The sequence below is a fragment of the Vombatus ursinus genome, unplaced genomic scaffold (assembly GCF_900497805.2).
Source record: "Vombatus ursinus unplaced genomic scaffold, bare-nosed wombat genome assembly UNPS02004691.1, whole genome shotgun sequence".
NCBI classification, from domain to species: Eukaryota; Metazoa; Chordata; class Mammalia; order Diprotodontia; family Vombatidae; genus Vombatus; species Vombatus ursinus.
Window position 1 is genome coordinate 1,582,739 of NW_020944469.1, and position 25,051 is coordinate 1,607,789.

Sequence of the window (25,051 nt, forward strand, 5' to 3'; positions counted from 1 at the left end):
CTCTGTATTGTTATTGATGGCTGACAACTGTCAAAGCATGTCATAAAGCACTCTATAATTGTGGAAGCTTCTTTCCTAGGCCAGACTCTGTGACTACAGTCCTTTTGTAATTTGATAGACCCACTGCTTCTACAGAATTATCTCATGGAACCCTTTGTGTTACAGGGAGAAGGGACCTTGGAGATCATATAGTGCAGAGGGAGAAACTGATCACCTGCCAAAGCTTATTTTAACATTTTTAAGTGGCATCAATTACACTAAAATGTTGCTGTTTGAAAATGATAAGCAAAATCTCAAACCTACAATAAAAAAAAAATTAGGACAGTCACCCTGTGAATTGTATTTTGGTTGCCTGTAGTCATCTTATCCCATACCAAGTTTGGCTTGGTCTTAATTTACAGCCTAACCTGGTTTGACTTTGTGTACTTCACCTTTCTAGATTTCCCTTTCCTTACCTATAAAAGGAAGTTTTTTTTTTGTTTTGTCTTTTTTATGAGCAAGGCAATTTATTAATGAATCTGGTGTGGTTTGTCCTAACGTTTCTTGTTGGCAGCCGCCACCTGTCCAGCAATTCTGTCCAGGTCTCTCGGTCCATGAGATGTCAGCTTCCAGCTCCCATCCTGGTCCTTCTCCACCATTTTGAGGCCTTCCAGGGCTTGTAGGACCCTCCGGGCCACGATCTTGGAGCCTCTGCTGAAGTGACTGGTCATGACCCCATTGCGCTGGCGCCCGCCGTAGATCTTGCTCATGGAGCTCATGCTGGCACCGCCCTGGAGGTACAGGTGACGGGCTGTGGAGGCAGCCTGAGTATAGAACCAGTTCTCATTGTAGGGTGCCAGCTCCCTATGTTTGGCCAGCTTGACCGTGTCCACCCATTCGGGGACTTTCAGCTTCCCTGACTTTTTCAGGAAGGTGGCCAGGGCCTGGATGAAGTCCTGCTGGTTCATGTCCTTCACCGTGACTCTGGGCATCGTGCGGGCTCCGCGCAGCCAGCCAGGGGAAAAAAAGCTGTAAAAGGAAGTTTTTGATCTAGATGATCTCTTATGCTTCTTTCTAGCTCTGAAATTCTATGACACTATCTAGGAAAAATATTAAAATCTTCTCTTTCACTAATCATTAAGATTTATTGAGCACCTTATGTACTGAGCATGTACAGTGAGTTTTCATTATTAGATTGAGGAATAGAAACTTTATATACACCTGCTAACTGATTTGGTCATTGAATTCAACCGTGGCGTTCTGGGGAGATAATAATAATAATAATAATGATGATGATAATTCTTCACATTTGTGTAATAGTTAAGGCTACAAATGAAATGAGTATTTCTCTGAAGAGTTGAAAGTTTAGTTAGCACTTGCCAATCAGGGAAAGAAAAAACGTGAGTGTCATTCTATTAAGACTGAAGAACTGTCAACCAGGATAGAACAGAGGGAAAACCCTTCCATAGCCTAGGCCCCTTGAAAGAAAATCCTCAGGACTATTAAGATGAGTAATTGTAGCTGACCTCAAGCGTCATCTAGGCACTTGGAAGTGATCCTTGAGATAATAGAAGCTTATTTAGAGTTTAGTTGTTCTTTGTGATTCCACTGATGGTAAGTGATGTCTGTATAGGTACTTAATACCTTTAATAATAAAATCATTTCCTCTCAGAATCCTTACTGGAATTCTAAGTCATTTGTAAATTATGAAATTGTTTCATTACAGGTGAATCTGTAGTGATGTTATGTATTACCATATCCTGCTACCATATACATTACTTCTTTTTTTTTAAAATTTTAGTTAATATTTCTGGTTCTCACGTTACCATAATGATCCCATGTATCCCTTCCCCTCCTCCTCCCAGAGAGCCATCCCATATGACAAACAGTAATTTTTTAGAGAGGGAAAAAAAAAAGTCATCACAACTGATTGATACTTTGAAAAAGTCTGAAAACATGTGCAGGTGTAACACCTATAGACTTCCCACCTCCACGAGTAGGTAGGTTGGGGGTGTCTTTTAAGTTCTTCATTCGAATCTTGTTTGATCTTTGTTATTTTGTTACATTTACTTTTGATTTTTTGATGTGTTGTTCTTCGCATTTATGTTGTTGTATTGTCTTCTTGACTTTGCTGAGTTCACTCTGTATCAGGTCATATAGGTCTTTCCACACTTCTCTGTATTCATTACATACACCATTTCTAATAGTACATAAATATCCCATTACATTCATGGACTACAGTTTGTTTAGCTATTTCTCATCCATTACTAATTTAAAAAAATTTTTTTCAACATCCTTTTTTAAAATTTTTGAGATCCAAATTCTCTCCCTCCATCCATCCACTCCCCCACGCATTGAAAAGGCAAGCAATATTATATCAATTATGCACGTGAGGTCATGCAAGACATATTCCCATATTAACTGTGTTGAGAAAGAAAATGGAAAAAATATGCTTCAGTCCACACTCAGAGTTCATCAGTTCTCTCTCCGAAGGTGCATAGCAGTGTTCATCATAAGTCCTTTAGAATTGTCATGGATCATTGTATTGATCAGAGTTGCTAAGTCTTTCACAGATCTATTGTAATAGATTATCATTACAATATTGCTGTTACTGTGTATAAAGTTCTCCTGGTTCTGCTCACTCCACTTTTCATCAGTTTGTATTAGTCTTCCCAGGTTTTTCTGAAACCATCCCCTTTGTCGTTTCGTACAGCACAATAGTATTCCATTGTAATCATGTACCACAGCTTATTCAGCCATTCCCCTAATTTCCCATTCTTTGCCACCACAAAAGAAGGAAAGTATCTTGGACAGCTACCAGAGTTTTGATTGGATGGTAGATATGTATCAAAAGAACATCAAAGGAGGAGAGGCTACTGAGTGATGGTGGTAGAGGAAGAACCTGGAAGGGCAGTGGGGAGCAAGGAGCATTCCAGCTCCCCACTGTGACCAGTGAGTCAGCTGAATAAGTGAAAGGACAACTAGTCGTAGAGAGAAAGGTCATGAGGCTGTGTCATTAGTACTGACTGGGATCTCTGTGAGAAATGGGAGAGAAAAATATTTGAGATTAAAGCAAGTTTGTTACCTATGGAGCAAGCATTCTAGAGAACACAGGGAAAGGCTGGGTAGCTTTAGAGTGGAACGTGGTGGGGGAAGAAGGGGAGGCTAAGGGGGGATAGGATAAAGGAGCAGGCAGTGGGGGGGTGGGGGGATGTGGAGAATGGTCATTAAACAGTGACGGCCAGGGATTCAGAATCACTGGGATGGGAAACGGATGAGTTTGTCATCATTGAAGAATGAGTTGAGGTAGGTTATCAACATCCCTAGGGCTTTAGCCTCGGGGTGGAGTCCTCTAAGACTAGTGAGGCAGCTAGGTGTCACAGTGGACAGAGTGCTGGGCTTTGAGTCAGGAAGACCTGAGTTCAAACCTAAGTTCAGACACTTACTAGTTCTGTGACCATGGTCAAGTCACTTAATCTCTGTCAGCCTCAGTTTCCTCAACTGTAGAATGGGAATAATAACAGCACCTACCTCCCAGAGTTGTTGTGAAGATAAAATTAGATAATATTTGTAAAGCATGTAGCACACAATGCCTGGCACCTCACAGTCACTTAAATGCTTCTTCCCTTCCCTTCCCCTGTAAAGGCACTCGGCAACTCAGCCAAGTGGACCAGTGGGGGAGCCTATGGAATGGCATTTCTCTGCTTTCCCTCTAGGCAGGCCAGGCCAGGAGACCAACAGAGGGAGCGCAATTAAATGGTGCTCTTTCTGTACCTGGACAGACAAGAACAGGCCAAGCCGGGAGATGGGCAGAGGGGTCAGGATGCCCCCAGCAGTCAGAGTCTGGGCAAGGAGACCAGCACGTGATAGCACTTCAGAACATTTCAAAAGAGATATCAATTCAGCCTGAAATAGAAAAATAGATAGACTGACTGTATAGCTAGGGAGAAACTAATAGCGTGGAGAGGCATTATAGTATAGTGGATAGAAAGCTGATTTTATTTTTATTTTTATTTTTTTTTTGATGAGGCAGTTGGGGTTAAGTGACTTGCCCTGAGTCACACAAGTGTTATGTGTCTGAGGCCGCATTTGAACTCAGGTCCTCCTGACACCAGGGCCAGTGCTCTATCCACTGCGCCACATAGCTGCCCCTAGAAAGCTGATTTTGGCATCCAAAAGTCCAATGTTGAAGTCTTGCCTCTGACTCGTGGCGTTTTGTGGCCCTGAGTAAGTCACTTAACCTCCAAGTGCCCCACCCTACTGTCCGAGGCCATGAATTGCCTAGTAGATGCTGATCTGCACCAACAGAAAGTTTCGTTGTGGGGAGAATCTGTACCAATGAATCACAGGTTTTGTGCAAACAAAAACATTTCTTGTGTGGTAATACTCTGAAGGAATTTTCATTGATAAATACTGAAAGGTAATCAAGGTGCCTTTGTTATATAAATCAGCATGTTCAAGATGTCTTAATCTTTGTAGGATCCAAGATTTACAAATGGAATAGAGTCTATTCCCCTTAATAAAAGGATTTGTCCTGTGAAGTTTGGATTCAGTCAAAGGGCTGCACTTGAGGACCTAGAGGGCCATGTGTGGCCTTGAAGCCCTAGGTTCCCCACCCCTGGAATAGACCTTAGGGGCCATCTAGTCCAACCGCCTACTTTTACAGATGAAGAAACTGAGATCCAAAGAAATCCACTTATCCTGAGTCACATAGGTAGTAAGTAACAAGGTGGGATTTGAACTCATATCCTCTTCATGAGGTATTGTATGATTGAAGCATAAGGGAAACTGAACGGTACACTAAGGCATTCTTGTCTTTCAGATGTAATACATAACACAGCTTAGTTGTGTATACAAGACGAGGCAGCCTAACAATTTGCTAGCCCTCTCCCCCTCCTCCTGGGAAAATCCTTGGCTTACTGCAGGGGAGGCAAGGCACCCCCTTGAAGTGCAGGCCTGCTGACTACTATGGTTTCCCCAAATGTGAGCATCAGCAGTCTAGGGTCTATGGTTGAATGCTGCTCTGTAAATGGGCATTATCAGTATTTTGCTTTGATTTGCGTATTTGGTGTCAGTGAGGCCACGGCCATGGTCTCAGTCCCTGTGTGGGTCACCCAGCTTCACACCAGACAAACCAAGCAGGAGGCCTGCTGTGCTGGGTGTTGGGGGGAGGTGGGAGGGTCTGGCCTGTGTTTCTTTGGAGGACTTGACTAGAGCAGTGTGTAAGAGAAGAGCCACGTGAACTCACTTGTGCCTTTGTAGTTTTTTTAATAGTTGACATGTGGCTCTTTTTATTTTGCAAAGCACTACATATACAATAGCTTATTTAGCTCATTTCTGTGTCAGACTTGATTCTGGACAGTGTTTCTATACTTACTTGACAGTATGGCCACACTGCTGCCTGGTTCACTAGACTAGATTGTAAGCTCTTTGAAGACAGAGTGTCTTATTCATCTTTGTATTCCAACCCCCTCCTCCCCCCCAATGAGGGCCTACTATATAGGCGTCCAGTAGATGCTTATTGAACGAATGAAGAAATTATACTGGGCTTGTAAAATTAATGATGCTTTCAGGAGCTGCTCCAAGTCTGCCCTTTGAACCACTATGCCACACCTCCATTAGACTACAGAGAGCCCATTGTGCATTTCCAAGCAGGAGAATGGCATGTTGAAAACCACCTTTTAGGAAGATTAATCTGGTAGCAATGTTCAGGAAGGTATGGAGAGGAGAAAGACTAGAGTCATTGAGGCCAACTAGGGAGAAAATAGTAAAGATCCAGTTGAGAGGAAATAAGTCCTGAAAATTTCTGTTACAATGCAAGTATCTTCTCTTAGAAGGATCAAGTATAGTTCCCTTAGAAAGTTAGGCTCTGAGCTAATGAAACGTAAGACTGTAGAGATGTTTAGGAAGGCACTGTAAAAGTAGGGGAATGTAGGGTAATGAAGGGCCAGTGAGCTAGGAGGCAGGTGACTTGGATTAAATCATTTCTGAGGACCTTTCTAGCCATTTGCAAGACATTAGGAGAATCCTGACTTTGGAAGGTTGGATGGTCTCTCTGAGAAAGAGGTGAGATAGTGTTTAAAAGACTTGGAAAAGAGGGACGGGGGAGGGGAAGGGGGAGGAGGAAGAACACTAGTTGTCGGTTTGATCTGTGGCAGATTTTGGTTCTGCTTGGCCTCAGAGGGTAGACCTAGGAAGAGTGTGAGAAAGTTGTGAGGAAGCCTATGAGGGCAGATGTAAGGAAGAACTTAATGATGGAGATGTAGAATGGTCTTCCTGAGGAGGTGGTGGCTTCCTGATCACTAGAGACCTTCAAACAAAGGCTGGATGCCCACGTATGAGGTGTCTCATAGAAGAGATTTGTGATTTGTATTTAGGTGTGCCGTGGATTAGATGGCTGCAAAGGTCCCTTCCGGTTCTGAGACTGTGGGAAAAGACTTTTGTCCCTACACTAATGCTGGAGCCCCAAGGCATGTTCTTTGAGTTCTTTAGCTTCTATTTAGTGTTTTTTTCTATCCTCATCCTCACTGTGAAATGTCCCTTTTCTTTATTTTCAGAGTGCTACACTTAGCAGCCATCTCTCCCTTTAAAATTTTTCTGCTTCTAATCTTTTGTGGACTAGGAAACCAGAAATCACACCTGTTAGAATTATGTATAACTAAGGGTAAAATGGCACCTCGATGGTGCTGCAGTGGATAGAGCATTGGGCCTGGAGTCAGGAAGACCTGAGTTCAAATCCAGCCTCAGACACTAGCTTGTGACCCTGGGCAAGTCACTTCACCTCTATTTGCCTTAATTCACTGGAGAAGGAAATGGCGAACCACTCCAGTATCTTTACCAAGAGAGCCCCATGGACAGTTGGTCACGGAGTCACGAAGAGTTGGACGTGGCTGAACAGCAACAAAGGGTAATATAGGCTGAGGGAATAACTGAAATCTCTCCAGTGAGGTCTGTCTAAGCTTTAGTACTGGCTTTGCTGTTGACTAGCAGCTGGACCTTAGACAAGGTCTCAGTGTCCTGATCTGTAAAATGAGGAGTGGGATCCATTTGATCTGCAGAGGTCCCTTTTCACTGTGAAATGAATGGTTCTCAGGTCATGTATCTTTCACAAGTGGATTTTGTTATTGTTGTGTAGAAATGTTGATGTTTTTGTGGGTTTATTTTGTATCCTACTTTACTGAAGCTATTATCTCAAATAGTTTCTTTGCTGATTCACTGGGATTTTCTAAGTTAACCATTATGTCATCAGCAAGTAAAGATAGCTTGGTCTCAGAGGCTTTTACATATTACTCAAACTTTTTCCTTGCTTTTGTGGGAAATCCTTTGAGTAAAGTCTTAGAAATACCCATTTGATTAGAAAAGAGACAGAAGACGGTGTGCTTGTTTTTTAAACTTCACTGTTTACTGGAGTTGGCTGGCCATACCTGATAAGCTTTTGATCCTGCTTTCAGAAGACAGCTGTGTTTGTGTAAGTTAATGATAAATTTTGTTAGTGCAACACCTACTCAAAACTCTGCAAACACTGTTCCCCAAAAGTCCATACCCTGAAATCCAGGCAGTTTGGGATGGAAACTGCTGCTGGTACAAGAAAGCTGATTTTGGCATCCAAAAGTCCAATGTTGAAGTCTTGCCTCTGACTCGTGGCGTTTTGTGGCCCTGAGTAAGTCACTTAACCTCCAAGTGCCCCACCCTACTGTCCGAGGCCATGAATTGCCTAGTAGATGCTGATCTGCACCAACAGAAAGTTTCGTTGTGGGGAGAATTTGTACCAATGAATCACAGGTTTTATGCAAACAAAAACATTTCTTGTGTAGAGCTTATACATAGATAGTTGTTTGCTCATTGTGTCCCTCATTCAATGAATGAACATGGGCAGGGACTGTTTCTGTCTTTCTTAGTATCCTCTACCTTTCAGTACAGTGCTTGGCACATAGTAAATGTTTAATAAAGGCCTGCTTTTTTGCTGGGGAACAGTAAGTGGGCTGGAATGTAGAATGCATGTAGGGAAGTAATATACAGCAGGGTCAGGTAGAGCCAGATTATGAAGGGTTTTTAATGGCAAGCTGAGGAGTTTGAGGAGCTCTGCGTCCTAGAGGCAGTGGTGATCCATTGAAGTTTCTTAAGCGGGAGAGTGACATTAGACTCGTGCTTTTTTTTTTTTTTTTGACTCCCAAAGAGTTATTTTATTCATTAACATGTAGATGTGTATATTTACTAAAATAAAATCAAACTCAGCAAACTATTGGTTTTTTAAGCATCACAAAAGCAGTGTAGCAGTGCCAAACTCCCTCACCCTCTTCTTGGATATGCTGTGTTGCTTTGTTCTCCCACTGGGAAGGGGTAGAGGAGAATTTCTAAGTGTCTATCGAAGATCAAAGTCCAAGTGGGAGGAGAATTCAGCTCCCTGCCCTCAACTCTCATAAGGACTAGTCTCTACTCCTAGCTGCCAGTCTGACATTGGGTATCTCAGCCAGCTGTCTCAGGGAACATAAATGCAGTATTTTTCTTTTTTGTTAATTTATTTTGATTTATCAACAATCACTTCCATATGCTTTTGAGTTTAAATTTTTTCTTCCCCTTCCTCCCCACCATCTTCCCCAAGACAGTACACAATCTGATTGATATAGGCTATACATATACATTCCTATTAAACGTATTTTCACATTAGTGATTAGATGCATGCTTTTTAAAGGAAGATTATTTTGGCAGCTGTGGCCAGGAAAGTTTGGAATAGGGAGAGACTGAAAGATAGAAGTTCAGTTAGGAGGATCTAGCAGTGGTCCAGGAGAAAGATGATCCAGATGAAAGCCTGAATGAGGTGATGGTTATATGAATGAAGAAAAGGGAAAGGACATGAGGGATGTTATGTTATAGATTGACAAGACTTAGCAACTGAATGGATGTGGGGGGAGGGGTGGTGAGGGAGAGGGAAGAGTGGAGGATCATACAGATTGTTGCAAACCTTCTTGACTGGAAATGTGGTAGTACCCTCAACAGAAATAGGAAAATGTGGAGGATAAGTTGGGGGGAGGGGGTTAGTGAGTTCTGTTCGAGATACATTCAGGATGTCCAGATCTGGAGATCTCCAATATACAGCTGGTGATGAGGAGCTGGCCATCAGAAGACATACTGGGACTGGATAGACAGTTCTGGGAATCATTGGAATAGAGCTGATTAAACCTATATGGGCTTATCAGAAGCAAGTCCACGCTAGAACCTTGGAGGATACTCGTAGTTGCACGGTAGGACATTGATGATGATGGGATCCTATGAATAAAAATTTTATAATGGAAGTCAGGAGAAATGGGAAACATTCTGAAATGAAATTCTGAAGTCACAAAGGCAAGCCATTCCAGTGAGGAAGAAAAACAGGCATTGTATTTAGAGACTGAGCACAAAGAACTCACCCATTGACTCACAGTTGTTTTTTGTTTTTTGTTTTTTGTTTGTTTAAAGATATCTATATCTATATCTATATCTACATATATCTCACTGTTGAGCACATAATTTGAAAGGGTAAAAGGAGAGGGAAAGGATTCATATGTACAAAAATATTTGTAGCAGCAAAAGTGCTAAAAATAAAGGAATTGCCCATTAACTGAGGAATGACTGAACAAATTTGTGGTGTGTTGTTGAGTTGTTTTTCAGTCCGTGTCCAACTCTTCTTGACCCCATTTGGGATTTTCTTGGCAGAGATACTGGAGTGGTTTTCCATTTCCTTCTTCAACTCATTTGACAGATGAGGAAACTGAGGCAAATAGGGTGAAGTGACTTGCCCAGGGTCACACAGCAGCTAATAATTGTATGAGGCCAGATTTGAATTCAGGAAGAAGCTTCCTGACTCAAGGCCTGGCATTGGAACTCTATCTACTGAACCACCTAGCTGCTCAAATTTGTGGTATATGAACATACTAGAACCTTGTTCTGTGAAGTTTGGATTTCATCAAAGGGCTTAACTTGAGGACCTAAAGGGCCACATGTGGCCTTGAGGCCTCAGGTTCCCTACCCCTGTACTAGAACATTACTGCATTTTAAGAAATGATAGATATAACGGATTTGGAGAAACCTGAGAAGATTAAACTGAATTGATGCAGAGTAAAGTGAGCAACACCAGGAGAACAGTTATTAACACAATGACCTAAATAATGTAAAGGAAAACAATTTTGAAGGACTTTAGAATTCTGATAAATTCAATGACCAGTTATGACTTTAGAAGCATTCATCTCGTCTCTTGGCATAGAGGTGCTAGACTTGAAGTACAAGTGAAACCTACATATTGAGACGTGGCCAACATGTTGGTTTGTTTTTATTGACGATACTTACTTGTTACACGGCAGAGCTTCTTTTTAGGGGTGGGTAAATTGGTGGGTAGTAAATGGAGGTACAAGAAAAAAAGGAACATCCAAAAAGATAACAGAAATACGCAGAAGAGAGCGGAAGGAAGTTCAGAAGGGGCATATGGACACACAAGCAGGTCAGTTTGGTTGCTACCATGTTAAATTTATGATATGCTTTTAACTCTACAAAAGACGCTTTGGGTTTCATAAACAATCTTTTTTTGTTCTTTTTATGTTGAAGTGTTCACATTTGTTAAGTTCCTAGTAAAAAGAATGTTAAAATAGTCAAAATGAATCTATTTTTTAAAAAGATATGTGCCTAATCAAGAGAGTAAAAGAGGCTAGATGCAAAAGCATAGGAGTGCCAAGACTCCAAGTTAGTTAGGGCTTATGGGCAAAGCAGGGGATCAAAAGATTTCATTGGTATAGGGTACTTGCAAGTGAGGAAACTCCCTCTACCAGTGCAAGTCAGCAGCTTCTCTGTAATTTCTAGTCTTTAGACAGTTTTCCAGAGCCCTAAGAGGTTAAGTGACTTGCTCAGGATCACACAGCCAGGCTATGTCAGAGGTGGACCTTGGATGCCAGCTTTCTAGCCCCACTACACTAGTGGCCAACACAAATAGAAATGGATTCCTGCCAGTTGCGTGTTGCTTTGGAAAACCACAAATGAACGTTATGTTGTATTGTCTTTTTATTTATTTTGTTCAACATTTCCCAATTCCATTTGAATCTGGTTTGGGCCCTGAGAGTTTGACAGCTCTGCACTACTCTATGCCACAAAGCTAAAGGCAACAAAAGGAGATCTTTAAAAAAATTAGTTTTGCTTTATATTACTTTGAATGGAGGGGGAGAGAAGAGCAAGGAAAGGACGGCCCGGATTCTTGAGAGGGAGTGACTACAGAGAGAAGATGGAGCTGCTCAATTCTGATTTTGCTTCTGCTTTCCTTGCTAAGGAGAGTGAGTGAGTGACCTTTGGATAGGAAAGAAGAAAACAAAAAATGTCTGATAGGAAGTTGCTCGAAAAATGTCTGAAAACAAAAATGTCTGATAGGAAGTTGCTAGCCAAGATAAGAAAAAGGATAGCAAGAAAGCTATCCCGGGATGGATCCACGTCACCCAGCTCCAATGAACTACATCCTTGGTAAGAACAGGATTGTTGGAGATGATTGCTGAGGTACTGTCAGTGGTAGATGAAAGAGCTTTGAGAAGGGCAAAGTGACCTCAGGACTGGCAAAGGACAGCTACCCCAATTTTCCGAAGTGAGAACAGATGGTACCTGTGAAGTACAGTCTGGTGAGCTGGATTTCCATTCCTGGGAAAATCCTAGAAAATAGTATTATTAGGATATAAGAGGAGAATGATATCCATTTTAAAAAATCTAAACTTAAGCAAAGTGTATGATAATATGACTCTTGGAGGACATTCCAAGGTTCCAAGTGCGGCATACATTTTTGGATAGACCAACGTGGGCATTTATTTTTGCTTGACTATACATATTTATTACATGGGTTTAGTTTTTCTTTTTTTAAAAACAAAAATATTATATAAATTATATAAAATATCATAATTTTACTTTGAAATAAAAATTTCATCCTGCTATCTCTATTTTCTTTGCCTTCTGGGTAAAATATATATGTATATACTGCATCAATTGACCCAGCTTGGTCCTTTGAGGTAGTCTTAAATTCTGATTCTTCTGGGGTGGAGGGGATGGGAAAGAGGGAAGGAGAGAAGACGGTAATAAGGTTGCCAAAAAATAGGGTCATTGAAGCATTTTTTAAAAAAATATGCTCAGAAGAGACCAGAAGGAAGGCTGGAAGGAGACAAATAGGACAACTTTCAAAGTCCCATGATGAGCTCATTTTAAATTGATTATTTCCTTAAAAGGAACAGCTAGCTGTATGTAAGAGACATGCAGTCTCATGTACAGTCCCCTTTTTTCTGTTCTGTTTTATGTATGGAAATGCTCGTTGTGTTTGGTATTAAGTATTTCATGGTGATGTTGTGGAGAAGATAGAGAAATGTGGGCTAGATGAGGATTCTGAATTGATTGACTGGGTCAGTATTAATTTGGAAGATCTTCAGGCGAGTGCTTGATGGATCTGAGCCTGGCATTATTCTATTTAACAGTGTTATCACTGATTTAGATAATGGCTTATATGGCATCCTTGTCAAATTTGGAAATGACACAAAGCTAGGAAGGCTAAGATTCTGGATGACAGAGTCAGTGTCCAAAAAGATCTTGTGGGACAACTTCCTAAATTTGATGGCCTGTTCTTAGTTTTATCTTTCTTGGCCTCCTGTGATAGGACCAGCATTTTCTTGACCTGCTATTTCCTGAATTCCCTGACTTCTTTGATTCACCCCCCCTCCCCCAACCTGATTGACCCTAGTTTCCCTGATGCAGCCTCCATTAGATTGTAAGCTTGAGGGCAGGGACTGTCTCTGGCCTCTTTTTGTGTCCCCAACACTTAGCCCAGTGCCTGGCACACGGTAGGCACTTAATAAATGTTTATTGATTGATTGGGAGCATAAAAGATCTCAGCCTCATGTAGTCAGTGCTTCTCAGACTCAACAGTTACCTAAAACTGTGGGAGTCACCAGATCCTGATCATGTACTAATCAGGCATGTTTCCATGGAAACAAGGAGGCTGGCTGCATGCAGAAAAGCTGAGTGCCACTATATCCTTGCTGAATTTGAACAGAGTAAATCTCTTTTGTTCAGTGACTCACAAGTGACTAATTTTCTCCCAACATGGAACCTGAACTAAGAAGGCTTTGGGGTTGGAGCACATACCACACCCCTGTAACATTTGAAATGACAGGCTAGGAATTTGGGCTGAATATAGTAAGACTATCTGACTTCATCCTCACTCTTTAATGATGACAATGACGATAGCATTTATATAGAGCTTTAAGACTTGCAAAATACTTTATATAGGTTGTGTCATTTGATTCTAACAACAACCCTGTGAAGTAGCTGCTATTATTATCCCCACTTTACAGATGAGGAAACTGAGGCAAAGAATAGTTAAGTTACTTGGCCAGGGTCATACAGCTAAGTAACTGAGGCAGCATTTTAACTCAGGTGTATTCTTACTCCAAGTCCAGCGCTTTATGGACTCTACCACTTCCGCTGCCTCAGCAGTTCCCCTCATGTTGTGTGTAAAACTTTGAGGACATCCATCTTGAACATGCATCTTCTCAATTCTACACTTCAAATCCCCATTCTTTCCTATTTTGCTTCACTTTCGGGGGAAAAGGTGCCTTTTCTTCTTTTAAGGTATCTTCTCCTACCTTGAAAAGCAAGAACAACAAAATCTTCGCTTGATTCTCCCATCCCCTCAAGCTATCATCCCATGTCCCTTGTCTCTTTCACAGACAAAATCTTAGAGGCATTGAGTGGTCTACACTCGATGACTTTACTTTCCTGCCTCCTACTTACTTCTTAACTTCTTGGAATCAAGCTTCAGTACTTCCACTTGACTGAAATGATGCCAGTGATTTTTTAATTGCTAAATCTAAGGCCTCGTCCTTCTTGACCTCTTTGTAGTTTTGGACATTGTTGACTACCTTTTCCAGTGGAAACTCTCCTCTTTGGGTTTTTGTGTTCTTTTCTGTGGTTCAACTGATTAATCCTCCATATTTTTTGCTGGCTTAAAATCCATACCCCACCCTCTGCTCCGACCTTCTCTTTCTGTACTCTCAGAGAGCTCATCAGCTCCCACAGATTAAACTATTATTTATATGCAGATGATTCCCATATCTACATGTCCAGCCCTTTTCTCTCTCTTGAGCTCTAGTCCCACATCTGTCAATGCCTACTAGACATCTTCATTTGGACGTCCCTACGGCATCTCAAATTCAGTGTGGCTAAAACAGAACTTATCATCTTTTTGTTTAAACCCACCCCTCCTCTTAAATTCCCTATTTCTGTTGAACGCACATTAGGGACTAGGCACTATACTAAGTGCTGAGGACAAAAAGAAAGGCAGATGATGGTCCCTACTTTCAAAGGGCTCACAGTCTAATGAGAGAGACAACATGCAAACAACTACGCAATTGTGTACAAAAAAAGAAACATACCAGAGAAATTGTAGATTATTAACAGAGAGAAGGGACTGAAGTGAAGGGAAATTGGGAAAGGCTTCTTGGAGAAGATGGGATTTTCGTAGAGACTTGAAGGAAGCCAGCCATGAAGAACAGTCAGTGAGAATGCCCAGAGTCAGGAGATGGAACAGTAATGAGGTCTGGGTGACTCAGGGTGATGATATATAGTAGGGAATTAAGGTGTAAATAGACTGGGAAGGTAGGGAGAGTCCAGGTTATGAAGAGCCAGAGGATTTTTCTATTTGATCCTGGAGCCAATAGGCCCTGGAGTTTATTAAATGGATGTGTGCGTGTGCGTGTGCGTGTGTATGTGTGTGTGTGTGTGTGTGTGTGTATGTGTATGTATGTGTGTGTGAGAGAGAGAGAGAGAGACATGGTCAGAGCTCCTCTGTAGGAAGATAGGAGAGAGATTATAAAGGTAAAATTGACAGGCCTTGGTGACAGATTGGATGGGGGAGTGAGAGATAGTGAGACGCTGAGGATGACTCTTAGGTTGTGAGCCTTGGTGTCTGGGGGGATGGTTGTGCCCTGTACAATAAGAGGAGAGTTAGGACGTGGGGAGAGTTTGGGGGGAAGATAATGAGTTTAGTTTTGGCCATACTGACTTTAAGATATTTGTGGGTATTCAGTTTGAGATGTCCATTAGGCAATTGATGATGGGAGACTAGAGGTCAGCAGAGAGGTTAGGGCTGGATGAGTAGATCTGAGAATCTGAGATCACCACGAGTCTTGTGAGAACAGCCAAGCTTAGCAGGTGTGATCTGGATGAGAATCCAGCAAAAAAGACTGAGGAGTGCTCATGTAGGAGAACCACAGGAGAGAAAGGTCATGAAAACCCAGAGAGAAGAGAATATTGAGGAGAAGAGGGTTATCAGCAGGCTCAAAGGCTGCAGAGGTCATCAGCAACAACAACAGCTAGCATTTATACAGTGCTTTAAGGTTCATAGAGAGCTTTGCAAATTTTAATTTTATCCTCACCATAACCTTGGGTAGGTACTGTTATTATCTTATTTTACAGATGAGGAAACTGAGGCATGGAGAAGTTAAGTGACTTGCCCAAGGTTATACAGCTAATAATTGTCTAAGGCAGGATTTGACTCCGATCTTCCAGACTCCAGGTCCAGTATTGAGCTCTATCTACTGTGCCACCTAGAGCCTCTGCTGAGGCGTGGATGAAGATGTATGAAGGCTGAGGATTGAGAAAAAGCCGTTAGGTTTGGCAATTAAGAGATAATAAATATTCTTCCAGTCAGCCAGGTTTACAACCTGGGATTCCATTTAATTCTTCAGTGCTATTTACTACACACACACACACCCCCACACACACACCCACCCACCCCCTATCCTTATATGCAATCAGTTTCCAGGCCTTGTGTTTTCTGTCACTGCAACACCTCTCCTATCTGCCACAACTCATACCACAAACAACCTAATTCTAGCCCTCATCTCCTCTCACTGGGGTATTGCAGTTAACTTCTAATTGGTCCACTGGCTCCCTTGTTTTCAGGCTATCCCATCTTAAATCCATCCTTTGTACAGCTGCCAGTCTGACATTCCTAAAGCACAGGTCTGATCATGTTACTTTATTCCCTTCTTCAAGAAGCTTCCATGGCTCACTCTTCCCTATGAATTCTTTGCTCTGGTGTCCTTTTCCCAGATCATTCCTTCACAATTCCCAGACCTGGATTACCCTCCTCCCCCCCCCCACCATCTGACTCCTCAGCTCCCACTCACACACTTCTGCAGAAGTGGATAGCCTCTAATATGGAAATTTGTTCTGCATGACTTCACATGTGTAACGGCTATCATGATGCTTCCCTTCTCAGTGGGCAAGGGAGGGGCCCGACAGAGGGGAGAACTTGGAACTCAAAATTTAAAAAAATGAATATTCAAAAAAAGACATTTAGGCATTAAGGTTCAAAGACACATCATCAATGCAAAAATAAGTGGGGGAGTATTTTTTTTTCTACCACTTTCTGCCTCCTACCCCCTACCGGCTTTTTCAATTAAAAAAAAAAACATACAAAAATTAAAAGGGAGAAGAAGAAGTGGATAGCCTCAGTGTTCTTATGAGGAGAGGTCCTTTGCTCAGAGGAAGGGGGAAGTCTTGTGTGTGAGGCTTGAGAAGAGAAGTGATGGTTTGGAGGAGCTACTGTGGGAAGCACTTGAGTACATCACTTAACTTATCTCTGCCTCAGTTGCTTTATCTGCCAAATGATGTGATGGATGAGATGACCTCGAGGCTACCTCCTGGGGCAGCTGGGTGGCTCAGTGGATAGAATGCCAGGCTTGGAATCAGGAAGACTCATCTTCCTGAGTTCAAATCTGACTTCAGACACTTCCCAGCTGTGTGACCCCGGGTAAGTCACTTACCCCAGTTTGCCTCATTTTCCTCATCTGTAATATGAGCTGGAGAAGGAAACGACAAACCACTCCACCATCTTTGCCAAAGAAAACCCCATCTTTGATTTTCTTGCATCACTCTCAGTTTTTCCTTTATTTCTCTTACTTGCTTCTCAAAATCCCTTTTGAGCTCTTCCAAGGCCTGGGACTGATTCATATTCTTCTTGGAGGCTTTGGATGTAGGAGCTTTGGCTTCGTTGTCTTCTTCTGGTTGTATGTTTTGATCTTCTTTGTCACCAAAGTGAGAAAATATAGTCTGACTCTTTTTGCGCTGCTTACTCATGATCCTGGCCAATTACTTGAGTTTTAAACTCTTTGTTAAGGTAAAAGTCTGCTTCCAGTGTGGAGAATGTACTGTCCCAAGCTTCGGGGGTTTGTACAGCTGTTTTCAGAGGTACTTCTAGGGACCTGAAAATTTTCAGTTCTTACAAGGTGCTATGATAAGGGGCGAGGTCTTTCCTCTCCACCACCACAACAAGCTCCACTGTACCAGCGTTCCTCCTCGCCCCAGGACCGCCCCTCAAAACTATGACCCAGATCCAAGTACTGGCAAAGCAAGAGATTCCTGCCTCAGCACTAGCAAAGAGATCCCTGCAATCCCTCTCTGATTAGCCACTCGATTCCCCCTCAGTCTATGGGCCGGAAGCTCAGGAAAAAGCCGTGGTCCCGGGCTGAGGTCGAGACTTGTGGCTGAGACCTAGCTCCTCTCTCACTGCAGTCACAGACTTTTCCCACTGACCTTCCAAGTTGTCTTTGGCGTTCAGGGGTTGTGAAGTCTGGAAACCGCCACAGCTGCCCGAGATTCAGCCCTCTGAGGCCTGCTCCAGGGTTGCTGCGGCCTGCGTGCCCACACCGAACTGAGCTCCTCTCTCTGCCCGGCGAGATATATCTTTCCGATCAACCATCCAGGTTGTCTTGGGCTGGAAATTTGTTTCACTCTGTCTTTTTGTGGGTTCTGCTGCTTTAGAATTTGTTTAGAGCCATGTTTTTAGGTATTTGGAGGGGTTTGGGAGGAGTGCTCCAGCAAGTCACTGCTTTCCCTCTGCCATCTTGGCTCCGCCCCCCAAAACCCCATCTTTGTCTCAAAAAGTTGGACACAATTGAACAACCACCACACAAGCTACCTTATGGCCTTGATTTATAGGATCAGTGATGCAAGTTTTCTAAGACTTTTGTCATTAATCCAACATTCCATTCAGAACTGATGAAGTGCTGTATGCCATTGCTCTAATCCATAGTGCTAAGGCCAGTTTGAGAGCAGCAGAGGTGGCTGCAGCTACTATGTCCTATATTTTATTAATCATGGTGAGGACTTTTGTTGCTTTTGTATGTCCTTTGGGTCACTTTTTGCCTCTCCTTTGGGTGGAGAAAACTCTAGATTGAACTAATTTCCTTCAGAATTTCCATTTTTATTTTTTCCCAAACTCAAAACTTAAGGTCAAAAGCCATCATTTCTTTCCTTGCTGCTAGTACTAGCTAGCTAGTACATACCTAATGCTAGTAGAATCCCTGTCCCTCAACTTGCTTTTCCTCTGTCCCAAATAGTATTTCCTTTTAGTCTTCCATTCCTACCTTCTTCCTCCTGTCCATTGTTTCCCCACATCCTTGCCCTTTCCTGCTTCCTGTAAGCCCAGTGTTTATTTTCCAGCCCAGGGCCACATGTAGTTGGGAAGTAGCCAGCGTCTCTTTCTTCTTTAATCCAGAAACTGTGTATATAATAACTTGCTAACTTTTCTTATTTATAAATTATTTCCTCTTGTTTCTTGGGGAGAAAAAGTGAGTTATCTAAAATAGGCTTTTATAGACTCGTTTAAAGCCAGAAATAAAAATAAGTTCATCCAATGCAAGAAAGGAGAAAAAAATGACAGGTTGTGTCTTTTAGGATCCTTTTTTTTTTTTTTCAGAATTGCAATTTGAGATCATTTTAACTTATTTGTCATTTGTGTGCACTTTAATTGCTTTCTCTTTAGCTCTAATTAGTTGCATTATAAAACTACAATAATTGAAGTTGTAAAAAAAAAAAAGGCCAACTTTGCTTTACTCAAAATTAGTCTAAAAATGTGTCAATGATAAAAAGTTAAATTGATCAATTAATTGCTAGAACTGAAGAAGCAGTGTCAGGCGGCACAATTAGTGAAAAGAAGACTTAAGTTTAGTCAGAATATGTTGTAGTGGTTCAGTAGGGTCCAACTCTTTGTGACCCTGTATTCATGACCGTGTAAATCATATCATGCCAGTACCGTCCGTGGGGTTTTCGTGGCAAAGATACTGGAGTGGTTTGCCATTTCCTGTTCCAGTCAATTTAGGCAAACAGAGGTTAAGTGACTTGCCCAGGGTCCCACAGCTAGTAAGTGTCTGAGGCCAGATTTGAACTCAGGTCTTCCTGGTTCTAGGCCCAGTGCTCTATCCACTGAGCCACCTAGCAGCCTCAAGTCAGAATACCTGGGTTCAAATCCTAGTTGCATAACTTACTGCTTGTTTGACCTTGGGTAAATCACCTCATCCCCTGGGCTTCTATTTCTTCATGTGTAAAATGAAGGGAGTGGATGGACTAGGTGATCTTAATGGCCCTTCTGGCTCTAAAGCCAATTGTTACCCTAGAATCAGGGGCTGCCTCCTGCCACAAAGGGCCCTTGGGACTACTTGAGGAACTTTTCCTATCTGGTTTGTTGCCCCCACCCAGTTGCAACCTGGGAACCTCTAGATCTGGCTCTCCTCCAAAGGCAACTACTAGTTTCCCCTTAAAAGTATTCAGGCTCCAAGGCATCTAAAAACATTAGAACAATCTTGTTTATCCAGTAAAGAAATAGTCTTTGAATCAAGAGCTTTTCAAGGGACTCACTCCCTCTTATTCCCCCTCCTCTACTGTTGGTCCTTCCCCCTAGGGAAATATACAGACCTCATGACTTATAGCTCTGTCCTGGGTGGGAGCCTTCAGTAAGAAGAAAGGGCTCCCCTCTAGTCCCATAGGGTCAAGAGCAAGAGAGTAAGAGACACCTCCCCGCAACTCCTGGTGGGCCAGTCTTTTCCCGTCTGCAGCAATACCCTCTACAGGGCCCCAGCAGGGAGGAAGAACTTGGGGTTTTATCTGAAGGGGCACATTGACTTATTTCTATTTCACCAGTGACTCTTCTGTGGTCAGTGCTTCCTAGCTCCACTGCCATCAGCTTCTAGCAAGCATCGTGCATCATTTACCCCACTGATGTCAACTCTCATTCCATTCCCCTACTGCTGTCCTGTATTCCCAGCAGGACGTGTGGGTCTGTATTAGCTGCTGTCCTCAGTCCTCAGTTCTTCAATGCTCTCTGACATTTGCTTTCCTCCCCAGGAGATGGTATCAGCTCTTGGCTGGAGCATGGAGAGATTACACTGTAATCCTACTGACAATGTTAACAGTTCTTTTATTTATGTAAAACTTGTGTTGTTTTATACTCAGGTCCCACAGTTCAGCCCTCCACACAAAGGGTCTTCTCAGGTCACTGTGGGAACCTTTTTTTGGGAGTGGGGTGGGATATCACTCCAGCAAGTCTCTCTTTTCCACACTGGGATGACTTATGGTGAATCCATCCCATTTATCTCTTCCCCTCACCCCCCAAGCCCCACTAGTACCTGGACAGTATGCCTCCTACTGAGTCTTCTAGGGGTTTGGAAAGTCACTCTTTCTCTTTCCATTTGCCTTTCCATCTCCTATCTTCAAGGCAGCTGGACCAAATTACGCAAATGACCTCAAAAGTGAGGAGGAAGAGGAGATGGGGAGGAAGAGGAGAAGGGGAGGAAGAAGAGAAGGGGAGGAAGAAGGGAAGGGGTGGAGCTGGCTCCTGTATTTGAGGGAGAAGAGTCTATACTTAAGAGAAAAGGTGATGCCTATAAATCCCTGCTACACTATGATAATGGAAGTAATTTCAATGTTTACCCAGAATCACTTGACCAATTGAATTCTGTAACTCAAATGGAAGATTTTCTGACAAATTGGAAGGATATAGGGGCCTCAAGCAGCAGAAGAGTAGAAAGAAGTCTGCCACAAACTCCCATTGCTCATACTGCCTCATGAGAATGGCATCACTTAGTGTGTGTGTGTGTGTGTGTGTTTTGTCTCGAGTGTACATGTGCGTGCACTCTGGTGTGACTACTCAGTGTGGGCTCCATGGGTTTGGCTTGGAAAATCCCCATTGATTTACTGCATTAAAAGTTTTTTATGTTTTTGAAAAATATTTTTGTTGATAACCTTTGATTTTTACATCAAATTCATTTCCACATATTCCCCTGCTCCCTCCCTTACTCAGAGGACCCTCCCACACATCAAAAACTAAACAAGAGAAACACAAGTTCACAAGAGAGAAACAAGCAGTTCAGTGCCCTAATCGGTAGCTGGGCCACGTTTGGGCCCCATATTCTAAACTTGAAGGTCCCTGTCTCCACAATGAAAGGAGTCACCTTTGTTTTTAATAATCGTGCTCATTCCTATTTACCCTTTTCTGACAGCTGTTGAGGGAGGTGTTCACTTATGGAAAATCCTTGATACATACACACACACACACACACACACACACACACATACCATTGACAAGAAATACATGACAGACTCACAAAATGAAAGGAGATGGACTTGAATTCTGCCACATTCACCTTGAAAGATGGTGAGCCTAAGTACTTGGACATTGACAAGGGCATTATCAACCTCCCCGTGCCTCTGTTTTCTCATCTGTAAAGTGAAGGCCTCAGCCCACATGCTTCCTAAGATCTCTTCCTGTTTTCAGTCTCTGACTGTTCATTTTCTGTGGCTAGGGTGGGCTTTAAGAAATCCTCCAGGCCAAACCACAACTTTTAGATAGGACTGTACCAAAACTACTAAAGATAGACAGGATCAGAGATTGAAAGTAGGAAGGGACTTTGGGAAGCATCTTAGTCTAGCCCCTTCGTTTTACAGGTGAGGAAACTGAGGCCCAGAGAGGATGAGCAACCTGTTAAAGGTTACACAGTAAGTAGAAAAGTCAAGATTTGAACCCAGGTCTCTTGACTCCAAATCTAGTGTCCTTTGTACTCCACTACTCTACCTAGCATTTCTGAGGCTGAATCAGATTTTTCTGATGCATATATAATCTCATTTTAAACAAACATTTGTAATATCTACTTTTTGCACTCTATCAAAAGTTGTGCTTTTAAATACATTTACAGGTGAACCTCCCTCTTTAGGCAAGATAGGCCCAGGTTATGATTTTTTGTCTTCATGAACTTTTCAATCCCCTAAAGTCATCATCTGTATTCTAACTTCTTTAGTCGCATTTGTATTTGAATACTTTAGCCAACTAGTTAGGCAGCTACAGTAATTAGGCTTGTACTCGAAAATCTGGCAAGAAAGTTATTTGGGGTTTTGGTTGGCTATTAGCTTTATTCTGAAAGTATTCAGGATTGGCTTTTGAATGCTTTGTGGCCAGCTACTCAGATGGAACCCTTTATCCATAAATTATTATCAAAAGAGGCTTTTTGACTCTGACTCTACCATCTCATAGTTGATTCTTTTATACCTGGTCCATCTTTGAGTCCTCTTGTCTGACTTCTAACCAGAGAAGGAAAATTTAATCATAGAAGCTATTTTAATTTTGTGAAACTAAATAACTCTTAAACACTTGGCCCAAAGTTTTAGGTCATATTCTCAGTTTTTTGCCTATATAGTAAATACTGTGATTTAGTTTCTATAGCATGATGCTGTGAGTGTGCGATTTTTTTTTAAGTCTTGGATATTGCATAGTATGTTTCCTGTAATTAAAAAGAATATTATATTAACAGTGAATACAATAAAAATTCCAATCTAATTTGAAGATCTTTTTAGTACGGGAAGATGACTGAATTTCTTTGGGCTATGCCTATCAAGCAGAATTCCTTGGATACTAAAGTGAACTTTGCAAACCACCTCTTTCATTTATCTTTTCTCATTCCTAGTAATTTGAGGTAGGACTTTGTGGTTTGAAGGATAATTAGTTGCACATTTTCTTTTAGGGCCTCTGTTAAAGTTTTCCTCTGATGCCTCATCAGGGCATGGGAGTGACTCTGACTTCTTAAAGGCTGTGCCAGTCAGTTGGCAGCCTTGGCAGTTGAAATGCTTGCAGGATGGGCTTCCTCATCCAAGCACCAGCCTCACTGAAATCAGAGAGGGTCAGCCACTAGCTTAGCCCTTGGGTGATGTATTTTTCAGCCTCAGTAACTCTTGAATACTGCCTACTGAACTGGTACAGGGCTTGGTAGCAAGAGTACTCATACCAGTGAAATCACTGATCCCTGAAATATTTAAGTATTCTTTCAGGGAGAGGAAAAAACAGGTTGTAACCTGAGTGAGCAGCAGGGGATAGTGAGAATAATGGTGAGTACACTGTACCAAGGGTCAGGAGACCAGGATTCTAGTCCCAGTTTGGCCCAGTTCTGTGTGACCTTGAGGAAATCACTTGATCTTTCTGGACCTGTTATCTCTAGAATTGGTCTAGAGTAGAGGGGTCAGACTTGCTGTCTGCAAAAGGAACCAGATGAAAATGTAATTTTGAGATGTTAACAAAGTAAATAATAATATGGTACAACATTGATAATGTTAATTTGTGGTTTTCTAAGGCAGTATGCGGCTTACAGAGATCTGTTTCTATTTGAGTTTGATACCACTGGTCTAGGGATCTATCATTGAGGTTCCTTTCAGCACTGAAATTCTCTGCCTTTAGTTCTGTGTCCCAGGCTTTCCCTCTGGGAGTCAAGGAAAGAGTAAAGGGTCTTTCCACCTTTCGTAGCCTACGGACCCTGAATTTACTTGCTCTAGCCCCCCCCTCTCTTTTCTCAGTGCCAGTGCTGTTGTTTTCTGCTGGTCCATTTAATCATTCTTAGCCCTTTAAGGATGTTTTTGGGCCTCTGGCACTAAATGCTTTATTGAGCCTGATACTGTGTCTAGATAACTCAACTCAATTTACTAAGTGCATACTATGGGCTAGGTATTGTGTTAAACACTGGAATCAGAAAGACCAATTAACAGGCTATTCTAGTAGTCTGAGGAAGAAGAAGACTGTTGGGATGGCAGCCATGGGAGAAGAACAAAGGGGATGGATGTGAGAAATTTTGGGAATGGAATTTACAAGACTTGGCAACTCGTTGCTAATCAGTCAGTCAGCAAGCATTCGTTATTCACACATCTGCTATGTACCCTGCATTGTACTGAGTGCTAGGGATGGAGAGATGAAAAGAAAAAAGTCCCTGCCCTCAAAAAGTCTGGTGGGAGGAAAGGACATGTTTGCAAATATGCAAATGCAAGATATACAGTGTGTCCCGAGTCTCAGTGTAGTGTTAAGCTTAAAACAGTATACAAAATAAATACAAACTAATGGGAACTTGAAGGGCTGCTGAGAACTGGGGGAATCAGGAAAAGCCTTGCAAAGGGAGTGGCTGTTGAGCTGAGCATGAAGGAAGCTTTAGAGGTTCCAATCAGCAGACGTGAGCAGGAAGAGGATTCTAGCCAAGGGCGATAGAATGAGCAAAGGCCTGGAGATGAGAGATGGCCTGTCCTTGTTTATAAAGGACAGTAACTGATTCAGTGTGCATGAAGGATTGTAAATCTGTAATCAGCTGGAAAAGCCAGATTGATAAACGCTTTAAATACCACACAGAAGAGTTTGTGTTTTCTCCTCGAGGCAATAGAGAGGCACAGAAGGAGTGATAGGGTCAGACCTGTTGCTTTGGCAGCCATGTGAAGATTGACGTGGAGAGGGGAGAGACTGGATGTAGGGATACCAATGGAAAGGCTACTGCAGTAGCCCAGGTGAGAGGTGATGGCCTCGCTTAGGGCGGTTGTGGTGATGGTTGAGAAAAGGAGATGGAGAGTTTTACAGGGCTTCTTAAAGTTTTTCCACTCCTTCGGCGCTTCTTAAACTGTGGGTCAAGACCCCATCTGAAAGATAGATTGGATAAGGTTTGACAACTGTGCAGTGAGTGAGGCTGAAGAGCTAAAGAGACCTCCTAGGTTTTGAATAATTCTGTTTTGGAGGAATGGAGTTTGAGATGCCAGTGGGACATCCAGGTGGGGATGTCTGCCTGGCTGTTGAAGACAAAGACCGAGTTCAGGAGAGAGAAGAGGAGTGGATATGTAGTTTGGGAGTCATCTGCAGTGAGCAATTAGCTGAGGAGATCAGTAAGTTGGAGAATGAACAGAGACAGACAGAGGAGTGGGCCCAGGCCAGAGCCCTGGGGGACAC

At 42.4% G+C, this 25,051-nt stretch overlaps 1 protein-coding gene and 1 pseudogene across 2 annotated transcripts in view; one reads left to right on the forward strand and one right to left on the reverse strand.

Moving 5' to 3' along the window:
* The window catches only part of ATP7A (ATPase copper transporting alpha), a 118,722-nt gene that overhangs the window by 7,069 nt on the left and 86,602 nt on the right, over positions 1-25,051 (forward strand). The gene's annotated exons all lie outside the window — the stretch shown is intronic.
* Positions 534-977, reverse strand: LOC114026104 (annotated as a pseudogene).